Here is a 16,244-nt window from a genome sequence, read left to right as displayed (position 1 = left end):
GTAAGTGAACACAAACACACACGCACGCACCACAGCCCACGAGGGGCGCCATGCGAGCGTCGCAGCCCACGAGCACTCGCAGCCCACTGCCATGAAGCCCACACGCTGCCGCAGCCTTGGGCGCGCATTGAGCATGCCTTGCGGTGGGCCTAGTGCAGCCTTGGGCTGGTGCGTTGTGGTTCGCGTTTCTCTTGCTGGACGTGGGCCTAGCTTCGTGTTGGGCCTTCGTCTAGCAAGCTCGTCCGATGCTAATTCGTACGACGCGCTTCCGATTAATTTCCCGATTCCGGAATTCATTTCCGATACGAACAATATTTAACATTTCCGATTCCGGAATTAATTTCCGATTCCGGAATTAATTTCCGTCTCGGACAAATATTTAATATTTCCGTTTCCGGAATTATTTTCCGATTCCGATAATATTTTCCGATACGTACCATGTTTCCGTTTCCGGCAACATCTACGACTTGGATAATATTTATATTTCCGATACGATCCATATTTCCGTTTCCGGCAATATCATTGTTTTTGGAGTATTCATTTATTTGCCTTTGACGATCTCAGCTCCCACTGAAACCAAGATCTGTCGATTCCGAACATGTATTAGATAGAGTATTTAATGCCATTAAATACTTGATCCGTTTACGTACTATTTGTGTGACCCTACGGGTTTAGTCAAGAGTAAGATGTGGATTAATATCATTAATCCACTTGAACTGAAGCGGCCTCTAGCTAGGCATTCAGTTCACTTGATCTCACTGAATTATTAACTTGTATAATTAATACTGAACCGCATTTATTAGACTTATCATTAAATGCATACTTGGACCAAGGGCATTTATTTCCTTCACCAAACACCACCACCACCACCCCCACCTGCGCCAAGGCTTACAGACTATTCTAAGCCAAGTGTTTTTGTGCTTCCCAAGGCGATCATGCCTTCTATTGCGGTCGAAAATTTCAAGATTGAACCCCAGCTGGTAAATATGATTGAGAGACACCAATTCGGTGGGGAAAAGGGTGAAGACCCTAATCTCCATATTCAGTCTTTCATTCAATATTGTGCTACTGTTAAGCAGAAGAATCTAACACCAGAGCAGACTATGGAGATGCTCTTTCCATTTTCATTTAGTGGGAAGGCAAAGCTATGGATTAATTGTCTCAACCGCACAACTATGAAAATCACCGATTGGGATTCTTTGGCTCTTGCTTTCTATGTAAAATACTTTCCACCTGAGAAGACGGCTCGTCTGAGGGGAGAGATAATTTCCATTACCCAACGAGCAGACGAGAGCTTGTTTGAAGTCTGGGAAAGGTTCAAGGATCTGCAGAGAGAGTGCCCACACCATGGTCTGAGTGACTGGTTCTTGATCCAACAATTTTACAACGGTCTGGGTAACGAGTCTAGATTTATTCTAGATTCTGCTACTAGTGGGAGATTTATGCAACTGGAGGTGCCTAGAGCTTTAGAGGTCATTGAGGAGATGGCCATTCATAGTGCCCAATATGGGAATCCTAGAGGTTTTGCCGACCGAGTTGTTAAGCATGCGATGAATTCTATTGAACAACTTACTGCTCAGCTAATTGCCCTACATCACAAACTTGGCAATATGCAAATCGCATCTTCCCAGTCCACCCAACATGCTAGCGTCGCTGCAATGAGTGCCCGATTTGCCAATGTCTGTGATAGTTGCGGGATGCAAGGTCATTAAGCACAAGAATGCAGGAGCTCTATCAAACAATGCAATGCATTCCAGTCCTACAAGCAGAACAATCCGTACTCCAACTCTTACAATGAGGGGTAAAAAAATAACCCCCTGCTATCATACAGGAGTATTAATGTCCAGAACCCCCATCAGATCCAACATCCTCCACCACCACAACAACCCTACCAACCACCACCATAGCAATCATACCAACCGCGGAGTAACTACAACCAGCAGCCTAGTGGACCACCTGGATTCCCTAGACAAAACACATCCCCTCCACCACCACAACCTCAACCCACACAGTCTGATCCTATGCTTGTAGAGATGAGGAATATGATGTTGCAATTGGGAGAAGTCTCTGAGCGAAAAGGATGCCAAAATTGATGTTCTCATTGCTCATACAAGATCATGGATACACAGTTGGCAAAAATGGCTACTACTCTTGCAGGGAGACCCCAAGGTCATCTCCCTTCACAGCCCGAGAACAGAGAGTCTGTAAATGCTGTCACTCTGCGGAGCGGATATGAGTATGATGAGCCGCCTATGACTATTGAAGGAGATATTGAAGCATCTGTAAGTGATATTATGCAAGAAGAAAGTGAGAAGGTGGTCAAGGAGAAGGAAGCTAGCACAAGGGTTGAGAAGAAAGTTGAGATACAAGTCCCACCTATCAAACTTCCCTTCCCTCACCGTCAGCTTAAGAACAAGCTAGACAAGCAGTTTGGTAAGTTCTTCGAAGTGGTAAAGAATCTGCAGGTAACAGTCCCTTTCACTGAATTAATTACTCAAGTACCTGCATATGCTAAATACATGAAAGATATCTTGACTAGGAAGAGAGCATTCAATGAGGTGGAGACTGTTGCATTTACTGAAGAGTGCAGTGCCTTACTACAAAATAAGTCTCCACCCAAGTTGAAGGACCCCGGGAGTTTCTCTATCCCGTGTAACATTGGCAATCTTTTTATTGACAAAGCTTTATGTGATTTAGGTGCCAGTGTTAGTGTCATGCCCCTGTCTGTCTGTACTAAATTGAACATGGGTGATTTAAAGGTTACCAACATAACTCTGCAAATGGCTGATCGATATGTGAAGTACCCCCTAGGTGTTCTAGAAGATGTGCCTGTTAGAGTAGGTAAATTTTTTATTCCTGTTGACTTTGTTGTGTTGGACATGGAAGAGGACAGGCAGATTCCTATTATTTTAGGTCGACCCTTCCTACACACTGCAGGGGCAATCATTGATGTCAAAAATGGCAAGCTGACTTTAAATGTGGGGGATGACAAAGTTACTTTCAATTTAACCCATGTTGCTAAGAGTCCTATGATAGAGGAGTCATGTTGTGGTGTCAATGTGTCTAATGATTATTTCAATGATGGATTGACTCATACTAACTCTAACAACTCTTCAGAGAAAGCACGTGTCTTGAATTGTTTTGCAGGTGGAGGTAGCCGGAGTATCAACTCTTTGGCATGGGTTCAAAAGGGGGCATGGTTTGATGACGTTGTGACCCAAAAGGCCGAAGGTTATGTCAACGGTGGGCACCGTATTCATGACCGGGGTCGTGATCTGTCATTTTCCATGCCACATAGCTCATCCAAGACAATTAATTTGACACCAGATGGCACCATCTATGTTGCCCCCATTCGATGAGTTGTCGTGGCTCTCATCCCCTTCCTTTCGTTTTCTGCCCATAACTGAGATTGTGTAATGGGGATATTGCATCAATCTAATCAGGGGATGAGTACTTCAATATCCATTTATCGCTTTCAGTAGTATACTTTTTGCTTTCGTTTGTGTGTTTTAGTATAATTCCTTTTAAGTGTGTGTTTCAGTGAAGTTTTTGTATTAGAGAGGTGAGAAGAGGGTATTTTACGGTTTGGGTGTTTAATGTTGTGCAGGTCTAAGGCTCCAAGTTCGAAAAAATGGAATTAAAGCCGAAACGGAGCGCTTTGCCAATCGTCCGGCAGTAATCGGGCGAAGGGCGCCCGATCGGGAGCGCACATAATGTTGAGGAAAGTTAAATTTTTGCCCGACCGGGCGAATTTGGCCCGATCGACCTGAAAGTCGAGTGGAATGCCCGATTGGGCGAAACTCCGCCCGATCGGGCGGTTGTTGATGATGTCATTTCAAGGTCAGGGGAGGAATTCTGGGTTGAAGAATAAAAAAGGAGACGTTTCGCAAATCGCCCGATCCGGATCGGGCGCGCACAGATGGTTGCTGATGTTTATTATTTCGCCCGATCGGGTAAACAGCTGCCCCATCGGGCAAAACGTGATTTGCATGAACATAAGCATGGGATCCCCATTTCCTTCATTCCAATCTTCTTCTTCATCCTAAGCTTTCTCTCTCTTCCTCCATTAAACCCTAATTCCACAAAACTTCAAACCCTCATATCTCACTCAATTCTTCACCAAATTCAACACACCATACATCAAAATCTTCCTCTCATCATCCTCTACAACCTCCACCTAATTAATTTCAGATTCTTCCACTCTCCATAAAATCCCCAAATTCAACCAAAAACCCCAAAAACCTTAAAAAATTCAGATTTTCTTCCATGGCTAACCGTCCTAAGAGGAATTGCACCATACAAGCAAGGTACCAACACGAGGCTCCTACAAGCCGAGCTCGTGAGCCGACACCACCACCGCCGCCGCCCCAGTTTGAAGCTCACTGGGATTTTCCGGACATTATCTTTACTACGGAGTGGCAACGGGATCGGTCCGTCCACCTCAAAAAGAGGGAGGTAATTCCTACCCGTTTTATCTGTCAAAAATCTTTTCATGATATTGGTCTTGAACAGGATGTGAAACGAGGTTTTTATGGTGTTGGTATGAAGAATATGTATAGCATGATGCGTCTTACTTTTAGGAGATTGACTTTGGAGTTTTTGAGTTCTTTGCAATTGCGTAAAAATGGTTATAGGGATGTGTCGTCGGTTCATTTTCGTTTGATGAACCGTGATGTTCATTTGAGTATTGCAGACTTTGGTGGAATTTTTGGTTTGTCCACTACCCCCAGTAGGAAGCCTGGTAATGCCCATAATAATAGTGTAATGTTGGGAAAGCTGACCGGAAATGATGATCCTGTTAGGTTATGATACATATAAATGAAAATAAATCATGCTGAAAAACCATAAAAGCCAGGATTCCAAATTAATTGCCACATAACAATTAGCATAATTTAGGATGCATACTCTTTGTAGCGTGCCCTCCCTTGCTGCGCCCGAACCAAACAAGAACAAATCTTTAGGACTCCAAGTGTCGTCCCTCCATAGATAGTCCACAGCACGTCCGGATCCGCCTTAGGTTTAATTAACTAGAATTGCCCCAAAGGTACTATATGTTTTTCGGTTTTTATGCAGCAAATAATGACTGAGTTTTATGCCTAAAAACTTGTATGAATACTTAGAAAACTCGTTATAAATTGTGAGCATTGATCACCTATTTATAGGGCATGGGTATCGGATATTAGAATCCTACTAGGAAACGATTTAGTGAATCTGAATTAATCTAAAATTCAATCACTTAATTTATCTAGTAGACTTAGGAAATCAATCTTATACGAATCCTAATCGATCAAGGTTTTGTACGCAAGCACAAACACACACGCACGCACAGCAGCCCACGAGGGGCGCCATGCCCGCGCGAGCGCTGAGCCCAAGCCCAGCAAGTGCTCGCAGCCCACGAGGGGCGCGCGTCTGCTGGCCTTGCTCTCGCGCTTGGGCTTTGCTTGCATTGGTCGCGCGCGGGCTTTGCTAGGCGTTGGGCCTAGCTTCGTGCTAGGCCTTGCGTCTAGTAAGCTCGTCCGATGTTTATTCGTACGAGGCGCTTCTGATTAATTTTCCGATTCCGGAATTCATTTTGCGATACGAACAATATTTAACATTTCTGATTCCGGAATTAATTTCCGTTTCGAACAAATATTTAATATTTCCGTTTCCAGAATTATTTTTCGATTTTGATAATATTTCGGATTCCGACAATATTTCCGTTTCCGGCAATATTTCAGATTCCGGCAATATTTCCATTTCCGATAATATTTTTTGATACGTACCATGTTTCCGTTTCCGGAAACATCTACGACTTGGATAATATTTATATTTCCGATACGATCCATATTTCCGTTTCCGGCAATATCATCGTTTCCGGAGTATTCATTTATTTGCCTTTGACGATCTCAGCTCCCACTGGAACCAATATCCGTCAATTCCGAATATCCATAAATGGAGTATTTAATGCCATTAAATACTTGATCCGTTTACGTACCATTTGTGTGACCCTACGGGTTCAGTCAAGAGTAAGGTGTGGATTAATATCATTAATCCACTTTAACTGAAGCGGCCTCTAGCTAGGCATTCAGTTCACTTGATCTCACTGAATTATTAACTTGTATAAATAATACTCAACCGCATTTATTAGACTTACCATTAAATGCATACTTGGACCAAGGGCATTATTTCCTTCAGTCTCCCCCTTGTCCTTAGGGACAAGTGTGCATTTCATAATTCCTTTGTCACTCGATGCTTGCTCTTGAACATAAGGTAAGAGTTGTCATCCTTATTATGTCCAGAGGAGTTTCTCGGTTTCAGAGTTCAACTGATCAAATAAACAGATAATCATAGCCTATGATTCATCTGAGCACGGCCATGCATTTTACAGTTTATAGCTCTCCGAGTGGCCTTGTACAACTTTCAGCATCTCATCCCGATTTATGGGAGGACAATCCCAATCTCGCGATCTTGAGATTAGACTTCTTTTGATAGGTGATTACCCGAGCGTTGCCTTTATAGCCTCCTTTTACGGTGCGACGGTTGACAACGTCAAAGTAAGCAGTCCTCAAACAAGTAATCTCAAATCACTCAGGTATTGAGGATTAGTGTCTAATAATTTTAATGAAATTTACTTATGACAGATTTTCATCTCTTACAGTAAAGTTTCATAGGCCTGTCCGATACTAGTCTTCCCAAAGTAAGTATCTATGAAAATGATTGCGACATTGCCATGTCCACATAGTTCAAGAAACAGAACTACTAGTCATCTTGCATTCTAGTCGTCTAACATTTTCTATGCGTCCATCTTTATAGAAAACTCCGACCAGGGACCATTTCAACTTTTGACATTCAAGTTCACTTGATAGACATTTCTTAGTCACAGGACTGGTCCTGACAGTCTATCTTGAATATATCGTCAAATTGAAGGGACTCATCATTTAATACTAAACCAAGATTAAATGGAATATGAAAATACATTTCATATATGATAATGTTCAACCCCAATGTTTTACAACCATGGGCCTCTAACCCATCTTTTAAAACACTTCATGGAATTCAAAGCTATGCTTGATTTCCAGTGCTACAATGTGAGTGTTGCTTCTCACTTGTTGCATAGGTTTAGTTATCATTCTTTGCCAATCTTAATATCCTTTTCACCGAATTTTCTTCGAGATGGGATGATAAGATCTTTTGAGTTTGTTTATTATATGATCTAGTCTTTCTTACTTCAATAGTGATTCTACGCATTTTGCAATGAAGAACCATTAAGTCAACAGACATGTGGTCTTCCCAAGTTTTGTGAAGAACTATTTAACATAAACAACCCTGTTTTATTGTTTCTTAGGCAATAATTACTTTTACTTCAACTGTTTAGGTTGCTAGTGATGCTTTGTTTGGATTTACCTATCCACGCAGTTCATAGATATGTGGAAGACTTTCCAGCTGTATCTTAGAACATAGAAATTATTATTTCCCACGCAACAACTCATGGTCTCCAACCCATGTTGCCATTTCAAAACACGATGCTATGTAGCTCGTCCTTGCCAATGGTTAACTCCAAAGGAATCTTGCTTGATCCTTTGCCAGTGTTTATGCGTGTAGCATCAATATTTAGCATATCTTTATTTCCTTGAATCAAGAACTGTTCTTATGTACCTTTTCAAGTACCATAAGTTTTTCTTGATATCAATCTAGTTGATCTTCACTTAGATCAATAGAGATTGGTATATGTTCTATTCATGTAAATTTAGCTATCCAATTTCAGTAGATACTAAATCCAGCTAAATTCTCTGACATATAATATAGGTGAAGAATTAGATTCTTTGATGTTTAACTTAGTAAATGCTTATACATAGTTCAAACATTCATTACTTAGATTTATTCATATGGGTCGAATATCTCCAATGGAGTCTTTCGTGTTTGATTTAGTAAATGCCATTACTTAATTTAAAACAATATTATAAGATCTTTGTAAATAGATCTTAATACCCAGTATGTACTAAGTTTTGCCTTGGTCCATCATTGATGATTAATTTCAAATCTAAGTCATTAGCATTTGAATGTTATTTCACAATTGAGAGATATGTGTGTGATACACATAGGACCAATTAAGTTTTACGTACTCCCACTAAAATTCTTATATATCTATAATCATGTGCATTTTATGAAACTAAAATACTTATTAGCTTCACTAAAATACAGTTTCAATTCCCAATTGCTTGCTTAAACCTGTAATTAGATTTCATAAGCTAGATTTCCTTTTCAAGCATTTATTTTGATCCACAAATCCTATGACATACAATGTGCATAGTTTCTTCCAACATTTGATTGAGGAATTCGTTTTGTCATCCAATTGCCATATGTACCAATACGCAATCATTGCTTGAATTATAGACTTGAGCATTACGATTATGCATGAGGTTTCAACACAATCCACACCATGAATTTGTTTGTAACCTTTAGCAACTAATCTAGCTTGCTTTGTGTGTGAACACCATTCTATGTTTGATGGTTTTTATCCTTAAAACCAATTTGCAACCAATAGATGTAAACCATTCTTGCAAATCAACAAAATTTCAATTTTGTCATCAAAACATTGATTCTGTTTTATGGCCTTTAACCATCTAAAACATTTGAGTCTATATATGGCCTCTAACCATTTTAGGGAATCTGGGTTTCGTCATAGTTACAAGTCACAAACTCATTAATCTATGTGATAATAGTTTGACTGCAAGTTGTAGGTTTTCTTCACTATCTAATAGAAGAATATCATAGTTTCATTGACCTAGACTATATGTTTCTTCACTATCTAATAGAAGAATCTCATAGTTTCAGTGACTTGAACTCTATGCCTACTTGGGTATAGAACATCAAACAATAGAATATCAACAGGCACTTTGAGAGTCCTTTGATTATTCTGTTCTCCTTGAAGCACTTGTAAAGTCTTCTAAGAGATGTCTATTCTTTAAAGTCACTTCTAAAGTCCTTAAAGAATAAGTATTCGGATTTTCTAAAGAACTTCGAAAAGACTCCAGAATGTCCGTTTATGTTTGTTGTTCGCCTCGAATACTTTCGAGTTCTATTTTCTCCCACTTGTCATTTTGGAAACGAATCTCCAAAAGGACACTATTTCGAGCAAACAAACATTATGTTCTCAAAAATTCGTGGTAGAAACAATACCCTTGTGTCTCATTTGAATAAATCACAATGAAACATATATCTATTCTTGGGCCTTAGTTTGTTGAATAACAAACACTAAGCTCCAACTGAGTTTTACAACTCTTTATTATATATTATTGAAAAGATATTCTGAAATTACTTTTCAATAGCTTTGACTAATTTGGTTTAGTTTGGTGGTAGTTGAGCATTTTGTTTTAGAAATTATAGGAAAAGTCTATATGATTCATCATTGATCGAATCAAGCACTAATTGACTTCGATCATTCCAACTTAGATATGCCATATCTTATGGAGCTAGATCATGAAATTACAACACACAATCATTGATGATCATTCTTGACTTAAGTAATCATCAACATGATCTAACCTAGATCTTTATGATTTCTTGCAAAGTGGGTTTTATACTTTTGAATCTTTGAACTAGCTAAACAGATTCAAACTTATATCACATTTGAGTAAATAAACCTATATTCACTCAAGTCCATGTGAAATAATAAAGTCATAAAATCTTTCTTTAGCTTTGAACTCTATTGTCTAGGCGTTCTAACAATAGTTCATATCCTATTGTTACTTTCAACAAGTAAGACTAGCTTGTCTTGAATTGATTTAGAAATCAACCAACTTTCAAAAGTCCATTAGAATAGAGCTTTTGAATGTTAACTTATTGACATGGTCTGAGCAACAATGCCAAAGATTAGTGGAACTCAAATCAAGAGATTGATTTGAACCTAGTAAAGTTCTTATTGTTAAAGAGTTGTTTGTTTTAATCAAGCATATTGACTCAACCCGTAAATGACATTTCATTCAAATAAACAAACAAACATTGTTTTTGTTTTTCTTGAATGTGAGTCTTTCTGTGTTTGAAGCAGATATTTAGATATGCTGATTATGGAACAAAATAGCCATTAAGTTTCAGCCTTTGAAAGGACTTAAAACAAACTGGATGACCCTACAACTAATGTAGCATTGCCATGCTTCATTTCCCACTTGTAGATCATTAGTGTAGCCTAGCTTCCATTGTTTGAGTTATTACCGAAGTAAGATTCTTAAGCGGTATATGGTACCAAGGAAGTTTTATTGCTAGGTCACTTCTCCTTAAACATAAACTTTTAGGTAGAAACAGAATCGTAAATTCATTTCCTTTGTTCCTTGTGTTTCCTATTTCTTGTACCCTTTCTTATAGTCTTAAGAATTGAATTCTTTAATGTTAACTTTTATGCTTTGTTAGACATGTCCAATATCACTCTAACAAGGTTCTTACCATTTAAGTTATGTTGAATATTTTACTTCAACTAGATGATCTTACCAGAAGCTTCTAAACTTCTCTAAGCATCGATCTATTCGAATGTCTAGGGACTAGACTCATTCGAGAATTAAATGGACAAAGATATTAGGTTGTTAACCATTGGTAAAGCTGAGCGTTTAAACTCAATGCTTTATGATCTCAAAACTACATTGTATTTTGAATTCACAAGCACCAATCGGTTTTCCATTCGACTTTGATACTCGAAAACAACCATAAAAGTCGCTAAAAGAAACGTACATTTAAATTGCTCATTTTCTCTCATTTCCTTGAATCGTTCTTGGATTCACTACCAATCGAGGAAATTTACTGTTACCTTTCTAAAAGGATTTACTGCAGTACAAGATATTTAATTTTAAACAATAATTTTAAAAAAATACATTGAAGCATGCCAAGTCTAAACATTTATCATGAGTAATAACTTGAAAATTAAAGCAATCATGCAATTTAAACAAGCTATTAGCATTTTATTCGAATTTATTGTTCCGGCAGGTGTGAATAAAATGATTCCAAGACCCTTAAATCATTGAAGAATTAAGCACATTAGGTATTTAGACTCAATTCTAAAATATTTTAGGTAAGCAAATCCTTTGCTAATAGTCTAGAAACTACTCTTGGTTGATAGGTACGTCTAAGAGCTTATTAGGTAAACCTATCTCATTTGCCACGACATAAAAGGACTCCTTACTTATATCGTTGAGTTTCACCAAAACTAACATGTACTCACAATTATTTGTGTACCCTTACCCATTTAGGATCAATAAGTAACACCTCGCTTAGGCGGAAAACTATTACTAAGATTGATGTAAAGGTTATCCAAGTAAGTGTTATTTTGGCATGGCACCTTTTAACTCAATTTTAAAGTTTGGAACTTAAGGCTCTTACTATGTTGGTTAGAATTTAAGTGAACTAAAATCCTTAATCATGCAACATAATCAAGCCACAATCTCATGCATAATTAAGACATATTTAAAGCAATAAATAACTTAAAACATGCATAAGATATAAATGTGATCTAGTATGGCCCGACTTCATCTTGAAGCTTCAACTTCAAACTCCGTCTTGAAAATGGATTGGAAACTCCGTCTTGAATTTCACCATGGGAGGTGTCATTCTCTTCAAATAGGATAAGCTATAATTTAAACTAATTACAACTATTTGATGGTACGCAGACACACGCCCAGCACCATTGCCTCGCGCGCACGCCATTGCTTGTTGCTCGCTGCATTCGTACCGCATGGGCGACGAGCTCCTTTGCTCGTCGTCGCATGCCCAAACTATACAACACCCCTTAAGGGTAACACGTAGCGTCCTTTGTTTTGTGCGTGCAACATTCATGAGCGAATTTCATAAAAATTAAAACTTTTTAATTCAAATTTATTGACAAATTAATAAATCATATTAATTTCATAAATTTAGGGCGAAAATTCGAAAATTTATTAATCAATTAATTTCCGATTATCATGGATTCAAATCTAGGTCATAAAAATTTAAAATTTATCAAAAAAATAACAATTTTTATGGTGGTTTTTAATCATGGATACCTAATTAAATCGTCAATTAATTATGAAAATCAAATCAATTCTAAATTATTCGAATTTCAACAAATTAATTACAATTACAAATTAGGTTGTATAATTAACAAGCTTATGCACTTAAATTTGTTAAACATATACAGTAGGTCAATCAAAAATTCAAGATTTAACAACAACAAGCAAAAATATTTAATTTTAACATCTTAAAATTACAAACTTTGTGTTCGAAAAACTAAAACCTCCGAAAAGTCATAGTTAGGCTTTGAATTTGGGAATTCTGGGTTCGGCCGAAAAATAGTACTTTTGTCAAAATTTTAGAATGCCTTTTACATGCATAATTGACACAAAAATCACTCGATTTCGTTGAGTAACGAAGAAACTGCCGAAAAACTGCGAACATATAATTAGATAAACGCAAATTTGCAATTAATTACAATTACGAAATTAATCACCCCTTTTAATTCCTTGCAAATTTAACCATGTTAAGCTATTATTATGGAATTAATTAGAGGCTCGTGATACCACTGTTAGGTTATGATACATATAAATGAATATAAATCATGCGGAAAAACCATAAAAGCCAAGATTCCAAATTAATTGCCACATTACAATTAGAATAATTTAGGATGCATACTCTTTGTAGCGTGCCCTTCCTTGCTGCGCCCGAACCGAACAAGAACAAGTGTTTAGGACATGTACTCCAAGTGTACTCGTCCCTCCGTAGATAGTCCACAGCACGTCCGGATCCGCCTTAGGTTTAATTAACTAGAATTGCCCCAAAGGTACTATGTGTTTTTCGGTTTTTATGCAGCAAATAATGACTGAGTTTTATGCCTAAAAACTTGTATGAATACTTAGAAAACTCGTTATAAATTGTGAGCATTGATCACCTATTTATAGGGCATGGGTATCGGATATTAGAATCCTACTAGGAAACAATTTAGTGAATCTGAATTAATCTAAAACTCAATCACTTAATTTTTCTAGTAGACTTAGGAAATCAATCTTATACGAATCCTAATCGATCAAGGTTTTGTACGCAAGCACAAACACACACGCACGCACAGCAGCCCACGAGGGGCGCCATGCCCGCGCGAGCGCTGAGCCCAAGCCCAGCAAGTGCTCGCAGCCCACGAGGGGCGCGCGTCTGCTGGCCTTGCTCTCGCGCTTGGGCTTTGCTTGCATTGGTCGCGCGCGGGCTTTGCTAGGCGTTGGGCCTAGCTTCGTGCTAGGCCTTGCGTCTAGTAAGCTCGTCCGATGTTTATTCGTACGACGCGCTTCCGATTAATTTTCCGATTCCGGAATTCATTTCCGATACGAACAATATTTAACATTTCCGATTCCGGAATTAATTTCCGTTTCGAACAAATATTTAATATTTCCGTTTCCAAAATTATTTTCCGATTCCGATAATATTTCCGATTCCGACACTATTTCCGTTTCCGGCAATATTTCAGATTCCGGCAATATTTCCATTTCCGATAATATTTTCCGATACGTACCATGTTTCTGTTTCCGGCAACATCTACGACTTGGATAATATTTATATTTTCGATACGATCCATATTTCCGTTTCCGGCAATATCATCGTTTCCGGAGTATTCATTTATTTGCCTTTGACGATCTCAGCTCCCACTGGAACCAAGATTCATCGATTCCGAATATCCATAGATGGAGTATTTAATGCCATTAAATATTTGATCCGTTTACGTACTTTTTGTGTGATCTACGGGTTCAGTCAAGAGTTAGTTGTGGATTAATATCATTAATCCACTTGAACTGAAGCGGCCTCTAGCTAGGCATTTAGTTCACTTGATCTCACTGAATTATTGACTTGTATAATACTGAACCGCATTTATTAGACTTACCATTAAATGCATACTTGGACCAAGGGCATTATTTCCTTCAGACCCCGGTAGTATGCAACACTTGCATGCTTCCAAGATCCAACACCCTATCCATATCATATTTTACAGGTTCCTATGGTTCACCATAATTGGTAGAGAGGAGAATCAGAATGTTAGGAGTACGGAGCTGGAGATTTTGGGTGGTTATGTTCTAGAGGGGGGGGGGGAGGTATACAATGAACTTAGCCCATCATATGGCCTCCCACCTTTATCCAGTAGCCACTAGCTCGCACACCACTCGCATCACCATTGGTGGGTTGATCACCCATATTTCCATGGCCACGGTAAACTTTGTAGAGGCTAACTAGACTCCGGTTTTGGGTAGCAACTTACTACACTTGTCCTATTTTGCTGGCATTCGCCGCTTGCAGGGTGAGCATGGGTTGTATCGGTCGGGTGCCATGTATTGGATGTTTGAGGGGAACAGGCTTTTCTCCTTGCCTGACCCTCAAGGCCGCACCCGTTTCAGACCCGGCCAGGCTCTCTATTTGTATGTTGGGTTTGAGCAAGAGCAGGAGCCTAAGCCCCAACCTGACCCACAGCCAGAGCCCCACCAGTTTCAGCCCGAGCCTCGCACCTACTTTAGGAGGGGGCATCGTGGGGACGAGGGGAGGCCACAGGGTGGCCCGACACCAGAGGAGGAGCAGGGCTCCATTCATGAGAGGTTGGACAGGCTTGAGATCGGTTTCCATGACTTTGCGAGTGATCACCAGAGAGCCGTGTTCCCTATTTATGATCAGTATGCCAGGCAGGGCTATATTGCCCATGATGCCCAGCACCCTTCCTGGTTTACCTATCCCGCGGAGGGATATGGAGCTCCCGGTGCCATGGGCATCTTCACACCCACCCACTACGGTGGGTATGGAGCGGGCCCTAGCGGTCATGGTGGTCGAGGTGGTGATGATGGTCAAGTCCATCAATGATGCTGAGGATGATCGAGATGGTTCGGTACCCCTTGAGCCAATGAGGACATTGTCTGATTTAGCTTGGGGGGGGTGAAGGAAATAATGCCCTTGGTCCAAGTATGCATTCTATGTTAAGTCTAATAAATGCGGTTCAGTATTAATTAACAAGTTAATAATTCAGTGAGATCAAGTGAGCTGAATGCCTAGCTAGAGGCCGCTTCAGTTCAAGTGGAATTAATGATATTAATCCACAGCTTACTCTTGACTGAACCCGTAGGGTCACACAAATAGTACGTAAACGGATCAAGTATTTAATGGCATTAAATACTCCATCTATGAATATTCGGAACCGACGGATCTTGGTTTCAGTGGGAGCTAAGATCGTCACAGGCAAGAAATGAATACTCCGGAAACGATGATATTGCCGGAAACGGAAATATGGATCGTGTCGGAAATATGAATATTATCCAAGTCGTAGATGTTGCCGGAAACGGAAACATGGTACGTATCGGAAAATATTATTGGAAATGGAAATATTACCAGAATCGGAAATATTGCCGGAAACGGAAATATTGTCAGAATCGGAAATATTACCGGAATCGGAAAATAATTCCGGAAACGGAAATATTAAATATTTGTTCGAAACGGAAATTAATTCCGGAATCGGAAATATTAAATATTGTTCGTATCGGAAATAGATTCCGGAAATGGAAATTTAATCGGAAGCGTATCGTACGAATTAGCATCGGACGAGGCCTGCCGGACGAAGGCCCAGCACGAAGCCGGGCCATCACCCAGCAAGCACGCACGCCACAAGCCCAGCGCGCACCAAGGCCACGGATGCGTGGGCCGCGCTGCATGGGCTGCTGCTCGCATACGCATGGGCAGCCCTTGTGGCTGCCGTGTGTGTGTGTGAGTTTGTGCTCATGCGTGATTCCTAAAACTGCAAGAGTTAGTGTGTGATTAAATTCCTATTCCTAATTAGATAAATTAATTAAATAGAATTCATGTAGGATTCTAATTTCAATTAATTCGTATCCTACTAGGATTGCGATTCCTTTTCCATAACTCTATAAATAAAGGCCTAGGGGTCATTATTTACATACAAGTTTTTAAGTATTCAAAACTAAGATTTTTAAGCAGAAAAATCAGCCAATATTCTTGCCTACCCAACCGAAAATATTAGAACCTTAAGGGCGATTCTAGTTGGTCAATCTTAAGGCGGATCCGGACGTGCTGTGGACTATCTACGGAGGGACGACACTTGGAGTCCTAAAGACTTGTTCTTGTTCGGTTCGGGCGCAGCTAGGGAAGGCACGCAACAAAGAGTATGCATCTAAACTATGCTAAATGATTATGTGTAAATAATATGTTTCCTGGCTTTATGGTTTTTCCGCATGATTTATGAACTGTCATATGAATAATAACCTAAT

General features: G+C 39.4%; 1 non-coding gene across 1 annotated transcript; it reads right to left on the bottom strand.

Moving 5' to 3' along the window:
• Positions 1 to 1,247: 1,247 nt before the first annotated feature.
• LOC130464660 (small nucleolar RNA R71) lies at positions 1,248 to 1,354 on the bottom strand. Its single transcript, XR_008925024.1, has one exon. It is a non-coding gene; the product is annotated as a small nucleolar RNA R71 (small nucleolar RNA).
• Between the last annotated feature and the right edge of the window lie 14,890 nt (positions 1,355 to 16,244).

The sequence above is a fragment of the Spinacia oleracea genome, chromosome 6, assembly GCF_020520425.1.
Source record: "Spinacia oleracea cultivar Varoflay chromosome 6, BTI_SOV_V1, whole genome shotgun sequence".
Lineage (NCBI taxonomy): Eukaryota > Viridiplantae > Streptophyta > Magnoliopsida > Caryophyllales > Amaranthaceae > Spinacia > Spinacia oleracea.
Note: the sequence above shows the minus strand (reverse complement) of the source record. Positions and strands in the feature narration are given on the sequence as shown.